Source organism: Cydia strobilella, chromosome Z, assembly GCF_947568885.1.
Source record: "Cydia strobilella chromosome Z, ilCydStro3.1, whole genome shotgun sequence".
NCBI classification, from domain to species: domain Eukaryota; kingdom Metazoa; phylum Arthropoda; class Insecta; order Lepidoptera; family Tortricidae; genus Cydia; species Cydia strobilella.
This window is the reverse complement of record NC_086068.1, coordinates 40,131,212-40,147,819: the sequence shown is the minus strand read 5'-3', so window position 1 is coordinate 40,147,819 and position 16,608 is coordinate 40,131,212. Positions and strand designations below refer to the sequence as shown.

The following is a 16,608-nucleotide window of genomic DNA, read 5'->3' as shown; positions in this document are numbered from 1 at the left end:
TATCTACCATCTCTGTCACTCTTGCATATTTGAACGATAAAAAGGCTGATAGCGAAATTTCGGATTCGTGTTTCCCGGTATGTATAAGTTTTGGTATGTAAGGTTTACAGTATGTATAAGTTACTCTATGGTTTACTATAAAGGCTAGTGCTTCACTCTGGTGGCAGAACATTGCAGTAATATCCCCTATTATAAGCCGTAACAGACTACCGCACCGCACCGCGACCTTAGTGCCAGGTGGTGCTAGGTGATAGCCATCAGTTATTTAAAATCACATGACATTTGTTGTAAGGTCGGTACGTCGGTGCAGACTGTCAGACCTTAAGAGTCCTTATTCCTACAAACGAGCGTATTTTGCAAAATGCCTCCTTTTTCATTCAACATTACGACGTAACTATTAGTATTTATTCAAAAACCGTTAACGTTCTTAAATAATCATTTCCTAAACTAGCGGCTGAAATAGTTACAGTTTTCATTTTCTCTTTTTAAACCTAAAATAAATGAGTTTTCTTGGGAGTATTTTTCAAAATTTGCAGTGAGAAGTGTCGTTTCGGTTGCCAATTTTGCAGTAAACAAGAATCATTTGGTACATGAATGACTACAATTCAATTCACCATATCTTGTACGAGGGGCTGAAATGATTGAAAATCAAAGTTTCATTTAAAAAGATTGATAAAAACCCTTCCGAGTTTTCTTCATTTTTTCGGTGAAAACAGGGTCGCATAATAATTTTTTATCGCAAATTATACTTATATTTTGCCCTCAAAATAACATTATAGCAAATTTTAACTTTATGTGAACCCATTAAAAAAAACATAACTATAGGACCTATTTTACCGTAAATTTAAGTCTCCGCCGGGCGCGCTTAGGGGATGGACCTGTGCTCGATCGTCAGGCGTTTGTTGCGTTCGTAACCAGCGAGCTAGTTCCGAAAAGTGGTGTATACTGGGATTAGAAAATCTTGATCCTTAGGTGATCAATGTAATCATAGGTACATTTTATAGCACGAATATTAAATTTTTTCGCCTAGGTGATCGGGTCTGTTCAGGGTGCCTAGCCAAGATGCCAACCGTTTAGGTACCTATAGTTTACATTAAAACCAAATCTATAGCTGGCCTCTGAATGGGTAATAAAAACGGGTTCCGTATGTCTTTCCCTTTCCAGATGACCAAGGTGCCTAACCAAGATGCCAACCGTTTAGGTATCCATAATATAATTTACATTAAAACCAAATCTGTAGCTGGCCTCTAAAATGGGTCGTAGAAACGCGTTCCTTATGTCTTTCGCTTTCTAGATGACCAGGGTGCCTAGCCAAGATGCCAACCGATTAGGTACCTATAGTTTACATTAAAACCAAATCTGTAGCTGGCCTCTGAATGGGTAGTAGAAACGGGTTCCGTATGTCTATAATCATAATCATAATCATAATATTTTTATTCAAAATAGATTCATACAGAACACTTTTTGAAAGTAAAAAAAAAATTGTAGAGAATAATTAAAAATAGTTGACATTGTATATATAGGTCTATTAAAATTAGATAATATATAGGTCTATAAAATTATAACTTTTATGCCACGCTTAGCTGTACAGATAAGGTATCCGACCATACGTGTTTGTCTGTTAAATAATCGTCTTCTCTGTAATAGCCTTTCTTTATTAAAGTATCTTTTATTATAGTTTTGAACTTGTTTTCTGTCATATTCACAATATGATCGGGTATCTTATTGTAGCAACGTGTACAGAGCCCCAAAAATGATTTTTGTAATTTGCTTAGCCTAGTTCTTATATCTAATAAATTATTCTTATTCCTAGTATTAAAATTGTGTACATCACTTTATTCCGAAACTGTAAAAGATTCTTTCTCACATACATTATATTGTCATATATAAATTGACTAGGCAATGTCATAATATTTATTGTTTTAAACAATTCCCTTACAGACTGACGGCTTTTTTAAGCCATAAATCGAACGTATTGCTCGTTTTTGTAAGATAAAAATAGTCTCAACATCAGCAGCTATGCCCCAAAGTAATAGCCCGTAACACATTAAGCTATGAAAATAACAAAAGTAGACCATCTTTGCAGTATCTTCATCGGTTAGCTCCCTAATTTTCTTTACTGCATATACAGCTGAGCTCAATCTTTTTGACAGTGCCACAATGTGAGGACCCCATTGTAAACTAGAATCTATCGTTATTCCTAAAAAAAATGTTTTTTGGGTAATATCTAATACCTCGTTATTAACGGACAATCCTTGTATGCATTGTTTGACGTTAGGTAGCTTAAAGTGTACAAATTTAGTTTTTTTTTGCATTTAAAACTAAGTTATTAGCAGTAAACCATTCATGTACTTGTTCTAGAGCATGATTTATACTGGCAATGTCTTCGGAATCTCTGTTGACATAAAATATAAGTGACGTGTCATCAGCAAATAAGACAATTTTAGAAAACTGCTCCGCCATAAATGGAAGGTCATACACGTAAATGAGAAATAAAAGGGGGCCTAATATCGATCCTTGTGGGACACCGATCTTAACCTGAGACCCTTTAGACATAATTCCATTTACGGTTACTGTATGACTTCTACCCACCAGGTATGACTTTATTAATTCTAGATCCTGTCCTTCAACCCCGTAGTAATTTAATTTTGATAGCAGTGTCTCATGATTCACACAGTCGAAGGCTTTTGTTAAGTCACAGAAAATGCCAATAGCGTCTTTTTTCCCTTCCTATGCCTCAAAGATATGTTTAATTAAACTTACGCCAGCATCCGTAGTGGATCGACCCTTAGTAAAACCGTACTGCTGTTTATGAAACAATTTATTTCTATTGAAATGACTAAGAAGTTGTGTTAGCATAACTTTCTCGAAAATTTTGCTGAGTACAGGCAAAATAGAGATAGGTCTAAAGTTACCGGCATCTTTGGCGTCACCAGCTTTGTACAAAGGTATCACTCTGCTTTCTTTCATCAGGTCAGGAAACGTGCCTTTATCTATACATTTATTAAATATCTAACTTAAATAAGGTGCAATAGTAACTATAATAGCAGTGCAGGCTTTCACAGACATCCCCCACAAATCTTCTGTAGATTTAACTTTTATTTGTTTAAATGTTTTTATAATAACCTTAGAATCAATGTATTCAAATTTAAATTTATTCCCACACTTAGCTACATGAGCATTTAACATGGTGATAGCCCTACAAGGAGAGGAGTTTAACGATTTAGTTGTTGCGATTGGAATATTTGTGAAGAATGTTTCAAATGCTTGAGCTACCTCTAAGTTTGTACTGATTAATCCATTGGACGAATTAAGGACAATATCTTTATGAGGCGGTTTTGTCTTTCCCGTTTCTTGTCTAATAATGTCCCAAGTTGCTTTTATTTTGTCTTGAGATACTTTAATTTTATTTTTAATATAATTAGATTTCGCTGCCCTACATACTTTTTTATATGTTTTTGAGTACATTTTGACATACTCGGAGCAGCTTTCTGTTTGAAGTAAGTTCTTTAATTCATACAATTCAAACATTCTTTCCCTGCTTTTACGAATCCCTGGAGTCGCCCAATCGCTGAATTTAAACGTTTGTTTTGCTTTTATTACTTTGATCGGAAAGCTGTTTTCAAATTCCACGACTACTTTTGAGAATAATTGACCGTACATATCATTACAACATCCACGTTCTGACACGTTTGTGGGCTGATGTACTAATTGGTAGTATACCTTTTCGTTAATTTTTTGTAAACGATGCTCCGTAATGGGACGAGTTTGGATTTCAATTTCAGCAAGTAACGACTTATTATTATACGGTAACGCAACTTCTTGGCCAGTATGATCTGACTGTATAATATTTACAATTTTTTGGTCCGATATTTGACAATTCACAAATACGTTATCCAAACAAGAAGCTGTAGAGGATGTTACCCTTGTGGGCTCTCGAAAAACATTCTCAAGATTAAATGAATTAAATAAATTTAAAAGTTTACATGTCAATGCATTGTCGTATAAAATGTTTACATTAAAATCACCACATATTACTATATGTTTATTTGCCTTACTAATTTTTGTCAATACATCTTCCATAACAGATTAAAAAGTACTAAAATGTGGGTCATTCGGTGGCCTGTACACGCTCACTATTATGAATTCATCCAGTTCCACACAAGACAATTCTATTATTCGCTCTACCGACATTTTAACTATATCACTACGCTGCCTAAATTTAATAGTATTTCGAACTAATATAAGTGAGCCACCATGAGTAGAGATCTGTCGGCAAAACGAACTTCCCAGAGAATAATTTTTATAATTTAACGTCAAAATTTCAAAAGGATTCTGCCAGTGCTCAGTCAAACAAACAAAATCATATTGAAATCTGTCCATACATAATTCAACTTCTAGTTTCTTATGTGAAAAGCCTTGTATATTTTAGTGAATTAATTTATAAGTCATGCTTTGATTTATCTTCGTCAGACGGCTATTCTAAACATTATTGCTACAATTATTATCAAAAATTCTTTCGGTATTATCTTTGCTTAAGTTGGTCACGAAAGGAACACTTACTTCCTTCAATTACATACTTCAGGAGGCTAGAAACATCTCCGAAAATAGTTCTTATTCCATTATTGTTTATGCGACCACATTTATTTTTAAACATACAGTAATCATGTCAAATTTTTGTTGCAGTCAAGAAGGTACGCATACTCATTTTTTTCTACATCAATGAACAATAAATGATTAAATCTTTCTATTCTTTGGTTAAAAATATGTCTCCCTTTCCAGATGACCAAGGTGCCTAGCCAAGATGCCAACCGTTTAGGTATCTATAATATAATTTACATTAAAACCAAATCTGTAGCTAGCCTCTAAAATGGATAGTAGAAACGCGTTCCTTATGTCTTTCGCTTTCCAGATGACCAGGGTGCCTAGCCAAAATGCCAAACGTTTAGGTACCTATAGTTTACATTAAAACCAAATCTCTAGCTGGCCACAGTAATGGGTAATAAAAACGCGTTCCGTATGTGTTTCACTTTGCAGATGACCAGGGTGCCTAGCCAAGATGCCAACTGTTTACGCTCCGTAGCGAACGAAACGCAACCGTCTCTGTCGCACTAATATGGAAGAGTGATAGAGAGAGATTACCCTATCGTTCGCTGCGGAACGAACGACTGGCATCTTGGCTAGGCACCCAGGTTTAGGTACCTATAGTTTACATTAATACCAAATCTATAGCTGGCTACTGTAATGTGTAATAGAAACGCGTTCCGTATGTGTTTCGCTTTGCAGATGACCAGGGTGCCTAGCCAAGATGCCAACTGTTTACGCTCCGTAGCAAACGAGAAGCAACCGTCTCTGTCGCACTAATATGGAAGAGTGATAGAGAGAGATTACCCTATCGTTCGCTGCAGAACGAACGACTGGCATCTTGGCTAGGCACCCAGGTTTAGGTACCTATAGTTTACATTAAAACCAAATCTATAGCTGGCCACTGTAATGGGTAATAGAAACGCGTTTCGTATGTGTTTCGCTTTGCAGATGACCAGGGTGCCTAGCCAAGATGCCAACCGTTTAGGTACTTATAGTTTACATTAAAACCAAATCTGCAGCTCTCATCTCTCTGGGTACAAGTATGTATATTTTCTTAACATAATAAACTGAAATTACTACTACCATGCATATAAAATAAAATAAAAGAGTGGCTATAACAATAAAATTAATGTTACTTGCTATTGAAATCGACAACGATCAAGATTATTCTTCTCTACGTTCAAAATTCAAAACGCGTTATAGTTGCCGGCGCTCGCGTACCGCGCGTCAACGCCATCTATTGAGTGTTATTTCGTGAAATCGATGAACGCTCCAGGGAATAAGGCCTCTTAACCACCTGGCTTTTGTATTTTTGTATACGTGGACCTTAATAGTGACACAGTCAAAAATTTGCTTAAAACGGTGAAATATTGTTATTATGTTGTAGTTGTAGTTTTCGACGAGAAAAAACAATTGTCACTTTGATAATAAATTAAATTAAAATACACAATTACATAGTGAAACCGGCAAGACAATGTCCTTGCGTTTCTTTTTTTCATACGCGTTACCAATTAAATTGTCAATCTAATCAGATTGTGCGCAAAATTGTCTCGTCTAGACAATCACTAATCTGTTTTGTGTTATCTATGGTATGGCAATGCATCGACAGCTACAAATGCTACAATGTGGAGTCACTACAAACGTCACATTTCAAAGGCCCACAAAGGGGGCTAAAGAAATTTGACATTAGCTAACCAAGTCGGGGCAAAGTTAGCTTGGTTTGACTGTGTAAAATTTTCAAAAACAGCATCGTTTGATTTAAGTGGAAGATCCTCATTTTTTAGTTACGTACCAATATATTGTTTAGCATTTTTTTTGCACATTCCAAAATTATTTAGCACAATTCTGGCATAATTTAGACATGTCTAGCATTTTTCAAATTCCGAGTTGGCAACACTGAACAATTCTGCCATGAGATTGGCATCCTTTCTATACCATCCATACTTCTTTTCGTCCCATGAATCTAGTATAACTGGATCGGTCATGATGGGTGGGGGAAAACGACCGAACGGGATAGTCTTATGTAGCTTTCAGTAGGAGTAGCAGAGAAAGCGCTGTTATTGTTTGTCCTTGTCATAGTTTCACTTTTCCACCGCTGCCACAACCGAGGTTGTGGCAAACAAATAAGTACGTGACATGTCATGTTTGTTCCTTGCTTGTTTAATTATTGTTGTTTTGTATGAAATTGTGCTTTCTCTTATGAAATATAGTGATGGTTAGCGTTTTGAATGCTTGAAGTTTGATAAAATAATGGTGAATTGTTCTGTAATCGGCTGTAATACCCGCTCTGAGCAAAAATATGAGATCATAACCTTTCACACGTAAGTACGGTATTTTACACCTTCCTCTTAACGCAATATGTGAGAATAACATCGTAAAATTACGTTACACTCAAAGCAATGTAGAATCAAACGATTTCAATAAAAATATCACAATTATTTACGCAAATTAACAAAACATATTTTGTAAAATTATCCGCCCAAATTACGTAGGTAGGTAGGAGTGTGTGTGCCCATCGCTGGGGAAAGTACGATAGCCACAAAATGTATATCTTGCCTAGATTCATCTGATGTAACTCAACTATCTTAACATCACTAATAAGGAATCTATTTACTTCTATTATTATGCCGATATGTGTCAGTTCAGTAGCAAAAGGACATGACTCATACCTGATAATTTTACTTCCACGGCTGCAATCTCCATGTGAGCTCCTCTTTGTACTTTGTGATGACCATATTAGTAGAACAGCTGGGCCTGTATTGTAAAAGGTACACATTGACTCCTCAATAGTCACTAAGTACATCACGATTTTATATTTATAGATGTCTCAGAATTTATTATTATACCAAAGCACATGTATTAACAGTTTATGTATGTACATGACTCAATCAGGCACCTTAGTAGTGCGTGACCCATTCATGTATTTGATTATTGTAATATACACAGTAACTTGTTTGTTACAATGTCCCATTTATTGTGCTGGACTCCACACATCGTCTGTTCATAGCTCGTCAGCCATGAGGAGTAGCGCTAGCTCCTAACAGAAACTATTATCATTAACCTCTCCTCAGAGCAGGTTACCACCATTGAATTAACTTTCTTATAGTCGGCGGACTTCTATGCCCCTTACCCGACAAAACCTCGCAAGGCATCTCTGATCTAACGCTGTCAAGACCGACCGAATCTTTATGTCTTCGACCCCGACAGCGCTAGCAACAGCATCTCTGGTCGAGCGTTCTTATGGCCGGCATGCTTTTCCTCCGACCGCAACAGCGCCCGACCCAGAGGAAATCAGTAAAATATTGACTTGAGTCTGTCCACAACCAGACTCCTTTATTTGATATAAGCAAGATTATCATGACAGCCTTCCCGCAGACAAGGCGTCTTATGCTAGTACATGGCTTTATCATTCGATTTTATTGAAACTATAATGTACTTGTATATCAACGTCAAATCTTTCATAGGGAATCATATTTGTTTTATTTCCCTTGTGACTTATATTATTATCTTTTTTACTAATTATACTTAGCTCTCAATTTGCAGTGTAGCGTCTTGTACTTTACTATATATTTATTGACACACTCAAAGAAATACTTTTTCATAACAGCAAGTAGTTGTACACCAGTCGCAACAGGAAAAAGCGTCCTTTATCATAGATAATATAACAGAAGGAAGTCTTACCATAGACAGTGTGAAACGGAAGGAAGGTTTTTTATAGTAGGTGATTCGCGATATGTCGCGACACACCCGTCGAGGAAAATTAATGTTGAGTTAAGGTGAGCATTAAGTGGCGCGTCCAATCTTTTATTCTTTTCATTGCTTGAACCGCCGCTGCCCTCTTATGGTTTCCCTTTCCAGTCATCGACTCTTCCTGTATTTCCTTTTGCTCATGGTCTTCCATCACTTCGTTTACTTCTGTTGGACTTTCTATCATTTCATCTGAGATGTCCATGTGGCTTATCTCATCTGAACCATCCATTATTTCATCATCATTTAACATATCTATGTCCTCATGCCTCTCTGTATCGTCCATTACTTCTTTATGCTTCGTTACATCCATTTCGTTAATTATAGCTCTATCTATTTCATTCTTTGATGAAATCATAGGTTCTCTTATTTTTAATGACAATTCTTGATCTAGGTTATTGCTACCATATGGTGAGTTTAACGATTGTTTGATACACGATTGATCTTTCATGAGGTCTTCAGATAACAGAGACTCTTCTGCTTCTAGGGGATACAAATGTGCAATAGACCTTGTGAATATTGCCTCACCCACTTTTACTTTTGCTACTTTACATAATCCGTCTATTCCTTTAAGTAGCTCTGTTATACGACCCACTTTCCAATTTCCCCTGTTTTTACTTTCTCCTTTGATCTGTACAATGTCACCAATGCATGGCGCAATTTTTGCTTTTACTCTAGCTTGTTTTGGTGAATGATTATATCGTTCTCTTAAACTCAGTAGGTATTGATTTATAAACATGTCTTTATATTCATTCATAATCATTTCACCTCTCTTCCAACCTTCTAACAGTTGTTGCTTAGTAGAGGTACTTGAAGATGAGATCCTTTCTTCTAAATTGTCAATATTAATACACCTTCCAGGTGTCAGAAAATCCGCCGGTTTTAAAATATGTCCTTGATCATTTCCTACATAAGTCAAAGGTCTAGTATTTACTATGGCCTGTACTTCTTTGATGATTGTTAACAGCTGATTGTCTCCTAGTAAATGTTTTTCAAGGGTTCGCTTAAGACAATGTTTCACTATCGCTACTAAGCGTTCATACACTCCCCCATGCCAGGGTGCTAATTGAGGAATAAATTTCCATTGTACTCCTTTTGATGATGAATTAATTCCAGTCACTACTTCCGACAGTAGTTTAAATTGAAGTGCATTATCCGACACTATTATTGAAGGAGTTCCTCTAGCTGCAACAAATCTTCGAAACGCCAAAGAACATTCATCCGTAGACATATCTTTTACTATCTCAAGGTGAATGGCACGTACCACTAAACAAGTGAATAAACAGACCCAACGTTTTTCTTGACTTTTATCTGATTTGACTACCATAGGTCCGAAGTAATCCATTCCAACATAAGTAAAAGGTGTCTCATATTTTACTCTCTCTGGAGGTAAAGCAGGTGTGTTGGGTAAAGTGTAAGCTCCTCCTCCGTGTTTTACACATTGTGGACATTTATTTATGATTTTCTGAACTTGTGCTCTACCTTGTGGAATCCAAAACCGTTGTCTCACTTTACTTAATGTATGTGGTACTCCTACATGATAATTTTCTTCATGTATTCTTTTTATGACCTTATTGGTAAATTCACAATTTTTAGGTAATAAGATTGGATGTTTTGTTTCATATGACAAGTCTGAATGTGTCAAACGTCCTTCAGATCTAAGTACTCTATCTATGTCGGTAAATAGTCCTAAGTTTCTAGTGAGGTGTGTTCTTTTGCCACCACTTTCCTCCGGGAAGTATTGTTTTTGGACTTTTATTATCTCTTGTACTTCTGACTTTATTTTATTATTTATATTCGTTTGTGCAAGATGATCTTTATCTGATATTTCTGTCATTATGTCTTCTTTATTTGATGTAACTATTTCCTTTTCACTTGCTAATTCTGTAATCTTCTCTTCAGATGCTTGTGTGTTATGATTCGAGAGACCCTCCCGCGTCAAAAGAGTATTCTCTACTACGGGTGAACTTGGCCACGTAGTTGGATCTTGTAACAAAAATGCTGGACCGTTTAGCCATTTGGTTAATTCTTCTTTTGACTTGAGAGGCCTCGTTGCCACATCCGCTGGATTTAATGTAGATGGAATGTACCTCATATCCAAATCTTTATTACGTTTGATTTCTTCTATCCTTCGTGCTACAAACGGTACTAACAGCTTATTCGATTTGTACCAGCTTAATACGATTTGACTGTCACACCATAGCACTTGCTTAGTTACCTTTATTGGGAGATATTTCGCCACATATTGTAGTAATCTATTTCCAATGACAACTCCTAGTAATTCCAATCGTGCTATTTTCAAGTTTTCTTGATCTTTTATAGGAGTTAGTCTGGATTTTCCAATTACAAACTTTAAATTGTTTTCTTGTAATAAATAAACCACTGCTGAATATGCCACGACTGAAGCGTCTGTGAAACAATGAAGTTCACAATCTTTGTTGTTCGACATAAGTCTTGGTAGACATATATCTTTCACTGTGTCAAGATCTTTCAAGATAATTTCCCATTTTTCCGTTACTTCATTTGACACAGGTGAATCCCATTTCTTATTTTCTTTCCACAAAGATTGTAAAAGCAGCTTTGCCGGTAAGACTATGGGTGCTGCAAATCCGCATGGGTCATAAATTGACGCTATTGTCTTCAACAATCCTCTTTTGGTAAATGCATTATTCTTGAGCTTTACTTTCATCTGCAGTGTATCTTTATTCAGATTCCAGTCTAATCCTAATGTTTTTACTGTATCATCTTTATTACAGTCGGTGATGATATTTTTCAGATCCTTGCAGTTTGAATTCCATTCACGAATGTTCATTGAGATTTGCTTAAATGTTGATTTACAATCCTCGTATATTTGTGTAGCTTCCTGAATGTTATTTGCTCCGGTAAGCAAATTGTCAACATAGATGTCGTTTGCTAATTTTCTCATGTGTTCTGAATCGGAATTCATTAAATGATGTCGTATCGTCGCATTCAGTAAGTACGGTGAAGAAATTATGCCAAAAGGTACTCGTGTGAACCTATAAATTATTAGATTTTCCTTTGTGGCTGGTTTAGATATGTCCTTAATCCACAGGAATCGAGTAACATCCCTATCTTTGTCATGCAGTCCCACCTGTAAAAATGCCTTTTCGACATCTGCTGTCATTCCAATCTTGTGACATCTAAATTTGATTAAAAGTCCTGTTAGATCTTCTAACATTATTGGACCTCTATATAGACATTCATTTAAGCTTTTATTGTCTTTTACTTTTGCAGAAGCATCGTATACGATCCTAAGAGCTTTCCCGGGTGCCGAAATTCCATGATGGGCCAGAAAATGTACTGGATGATCCACTTCAACATTGTTAGGGACAATTTCTATCACACCTTTATCTACCTGATCCTTTAGTGTTTGTTCGTAAACCACTAATGTTTCCTTATCCATTCTATTCAATAGACTTACCAAACGACCGTAAGCTAAACCGAAGTTTGAAGGTAAGTCTGGAGGATATTCATTCCATGGCCAACTTACTACATACCTATTATCTTCGACCACTGTCGTTTCATTAAATGTTTTTATAGCTTCTTCATCCCTATTAGAATTTGGCGAATCTGTTATTCCAATAGATTCCAATTCCCATAAATTCTTAACACTACCCATATCTAAAGGTGGATCGGGCTTATTCAGTTTATTTCCATAGGAAGTTTGGAAATATGTGAGAACCGTCAGCTCATCATTCTTTCCTTCATTCGGTTTGCCAGAGAGGATCCATCCGAATACAGAGTCCACAAGATACAAGTTTTCTTCGAGTTCTATTTTCTCAGTACGCATAAGTGAATAATAGTAATCATTCCCAATTAAAATGTCTACCCGTTCGGACAAAGAATTGTCATCGGCCAAGACGATATTTTGATCATATCTGTTAACATGTTTTAATAATTCTTTTCTTGGATAAGAAACGCCTTGTGTAATCACCGGTACAACATTTGCAAAGAGTATTTTTAATTTGTCATCCTTTGTTTTTAAACATATCCTAACTAGGTCGCTTTTTATTTCTTTCGGTTTGTCTGATCCAAAGGTAAACACGAAGAGATGATCCTCTTCTTCCACAGCCAATTCTAATTCCTTGGCAACTTTCTTTGTTACATAGCTTCTTTGTGATCCACAGTCTAATAGTAGACGACATTTTTTAATAACTCTGTTTCTTCCGACAGCATCAATGACTGCTGTTTGTAAAACAGTTGAACCTTCTCCATGTACATGTAATGTGTTAACTGGTTTAATGTTAGTATGTGATGAGAACATCTTGGGGCATAATGCTCTATTATGTTTTCCTCTTGTTTTACAGTGAACACAGATGAGATTTCCTTTTCGACAATTAGCTTGTTTATGTCCTTTCCATAAACAACAGAAACAGTGACCCTTTAATCGTTTCTTTCTGTCTTCAACAGTTTTATATTCAGTACACTGGTCATTATAATGACTATTTTGACAAAAGATACATTGTAACTTTCTTTTCTTTAGATCTGATTGGGTTTCATCGTCTTCTTTCTTAGTCTCATAGGGTCTCTTCTTTGGGGTAAACGTTCCTGTACTTCCAGTAAATGCTACCGTACTAGATTGGTTCTTATTAAATTTCTTAAAGTTCTTATTGTGTTGAAATTTGAGTTTATTGAAAGTCCTTTTCTTTTTCATATCTCTGACATGTAAAACTTCTGTGGTATATTTATTTTCTTCTGTTTTATCCTTTTCTTTATAACCCTTTGCTTCTTCCCTTGCTGATATGACTACCTTAAGCTGACTTCTCAAGTCTTGAATGGATTCTGTAGCTCCTTTTAATTTAACTTCATACACAATGTCTTCTGGAAATTTCTCCATTATTGAAAATCTTAAATGATTATGGTTGATATCTTCTCCGAAGGATTGCAGCACTCTGAGATGTCTTTCAATCTCATCTAGAGTCTTACGGCAGTCTTCGAATTTAAGCGCTGGCTTAATTTTGTTAAGTGTTGCATAGTGAGCGTCTACTATTTGCTCCTGTTTACCATATCTTTCCTTAAGAATGTCGACAGCAATTTGATAACTATTATTGGTTGTTTCCAAACCGTCAATCATAACTTTGGGCTCCCCTTCCAAGGAAGCTTTCAAATATAATAATTTGTCCACATTACATAAGTCACGACGACCTATGGTCGATTGAAATTGGTCCCAAAATGGGAACCAGCTCAATACGTCTCCTTTGAAAATTTGTAAATTGAGTTCGGGCAATTTGCTTCGCTTTGCTGGAATATTTATTTCACCGCCTTTATTCTCTTTATTAAATTGTGCAATGCGTGCATTGATTTCTGCTAAGATCTCCTCTCCCTCTAACTGGGACGTGGTCAAATTGGATATTTCATCGGCATTAGGATCTTGTGATATGTTAAAATACTGATATAAGTCAGAGCTAAATCTATTAATAATGGATTGTAACTTTGAAGCAACAACATTACTTTCTTCTAATTCGACACTGGTCCATGGACGTTGCTCACACAGAGCTTGGGCATTTTTTGTCAACCTTTCAACATTGTTGGCAAATTTGGTTAATCTTATAAGTAAAATTTCTTCCATTTTAGAGACTATTCTGAAAATTTTACCAATACATGTTGTTATTACTTAACAAGAATTGTGAGTATTTAAATAAGGGTACTCATAAAACAGTTTCATGGTTAACGTTAACAACATTCATAAATGAACCATTATATTTTAATTTTGATCATAATTGTAAGTAATTTTGATGAGGTATTATCATGAGTTCATTGTTCATAGTAAGTCATGACAAAATTTACTCTAGGTATAGGAATTAGTAAGCGTTTGTTATCAATAGCATAAAGTTTAAAATTTAACTAGCCTTTCAATGTTATTTCATGATACTCATACCTGCAACATAACTGTGCTATGTAAGTATAGCAGTATTTAAACGTTAAAGAAAGAAAATGAACTTTACAACATCACTCTTCTATCAAATGTATGTAAGTATTGTAAGTACTTATTTAAGCATTATTTACTTCTCTCTTTTTTTTATAAATGCATACTCATCACTATTAAGTCATTTACATTAGTCGTCACATACCTGGAATTATGTAAAGATGAAATTCCTCGTTTTTAAAGTTAGCTTTCTTGTTGCTAAGAAATACAACGACCAATCTTGCTGATTCCTAAGAAACAACAAAGAAATTCCCTAATGTACAATTTCATTCATAATTGCATGATATTGGTTAATGATTTCAATGTTAAACCCATACCGGCATAATATTTATGTAAACCATCGACTACAAGTCCAGTTTGTCGTATAAGTTCCTTTTAGGATTATGAATAAATAAATTCCTTGTTTTAATGTTAGAAGTATACATAAAGAGTGTAAATGGGTATAATACAACCCACTTACTAGGTTAGTAACTTGGAAACTCTTATAAAGCGTAAATAAACATCCGCCATTATTCCAACAATAATCTTTGTGAATTTTACTCACATGTACAATTGAATATATTTCACAATCTCTTACCAGAACCGCTATTCACTTATTTCTGGATACTCTTGCCTTTCACCATAATTTTCCTTAAGAATTAATTAAATCCGTTTACTAATAAAGAAGCTTGCTTATATTTTAATTTTCCGTTCCTTGAACTTGACGACATGACGACTTACGACAATAGATATATAATTACGATGGATGGATGGAGCTAAAGCTCGCTGTGAGCGTCGTCTCACTCTTTCCTTGAACGTCTTACTCTCACCGAAATGCTAGTATGAGATGTCAGATTTCTTATAGCCGTAACACATAATCGACCGCCATCGAACCAATCGATCAAATGAACGAGTCCATTCTCTATGTAAAGGTTGTACGCACGACACAATTTCAACAAAATCGTATGCGATTTATTGTGAATGTCGTAAGTCCTCTCCAGACTACGCTCCCGAGTGTGGAGGAGACTTTAGACCATTACGTTTGTTCCGTGTCTTTTGCAATTGTTTTGAACATGATCATCAGCTTTTAAACGATTACCATGTAGTATAAAATATTAAGTTATATATTTATTCATCACATGAACACATTCGAGAACATTTTATAACAGATAGGAGTGACCAAGACTTCATTTGATCACCAACACTTCCTTACCTATTTCCGTTCACCATTTCGCTTCCTTTTAATTTAATTAACTTTATTTAGTCATAAGTAACACTTAAAATCATAACAGAGAAATTTTATTTTAGTTATATTGTTTTTTATGAAGTTGATTTTCAAATACAAGTACTATATCTCATTAAAAGATCACAACTGTATCGATCTGACACCTGTGATTCCACTTACCGCCAACAGATGGTGCCACCATCCTATTAAATCATGAAAAATTTCTATAATATTTATTTTTATTATTTGCACAGACAAGAGTTAATAATAGTTAACAGCTTATATAAAAACAGCCGTATGAATCACGTCTCCCTGACTCCGAACCTGACACCTTTGTTCAAACACAGTTTTAAGTAAATTATGGTATTTAGTATGATCAAACTATATTTTTGAGTTTAATTTTACAACCAGCAATCCTGACAACACCTTCCCCAAAGTGCTGCCAAGATCCCAGCATCTCCACCAATTTGTGCCCATCGCTGGGGAAAGTACGATAGCCACAAAATGTATATCTTGCCTAGATTCATCTGATGTAACTCAACTATCTTAACATCACTAATAAGGAATCTATTTACTTCTATTATTATGCCGATATGTGTCAGTTCAGTAGCAAAAGGACATGACTCATACCTGATAATTTTACTTCCACGGCTGCAATCTCCATGTGAGCTCCTCTTTGTACTTTGTGATGACCATATTAGTAGAACAGCTGGGCCTGTATTGTAAAAGGTACACATTGACTCCTCAATAGTCACTAAGTACATCACGATTTTATATTTATAGATGTCTCAGAATTTATTATTATACCAAAGCACATGTATTAACAGTTTATGTATGTACATGACTCAATCAGGCACCTTAGTAGTGCGTGACCCATTCATGTATTTGATTATTGTAATATACACAGTAACTTGTTTGTTACAATGTCCCATTTATTGTGCTGGACTCCACACATCGTCTGTTCATAGCTCGTCAGCCATGAGGAGTAGCGCTAGCTCCTAACAGAAACTATTATCATTAACCTCTCCTCAGAGCAGGTTACCACCATTGAATTAACTTTCTTATAGTCGGCGGACTTCTATGCCCCTTACCCGACAAAACCTCGCAAGGCATCTCTGATCTA

At 35.6% G+C, this 16,608-nt stretch overlaps 1 protein-coding gene and 1 long non-coding RNA gene across 2 annotated transcripts in view; one reads left to right on the top strand and one right to left on the bottom strand.

Annotated features, from left to right (window-relative positions):
- LOC134754979 (uncharacterized) overlaps positions 1-729 on the bottom strand; it is a 31,950-nt gene extending 31,221 nt beyond the window's left edge. The window contains exon 1 of the long non-coding RNA XR_010128996.1: positions 321-729. This is a non-coding gene — a long non-coding RNA (uncharacterized LOC134754979). The remainder of the gene's footprint in view (positions 1-320) is intronic.
- Positions 1-16,608, top strand: part of LOC134754852 (serine/threonine-protein kinase polo) — a 466,060-nt gene that overhangs the window by 248,209 nt on the left and 201,243 nt on the right. The window lies entirely within an intron of this gene.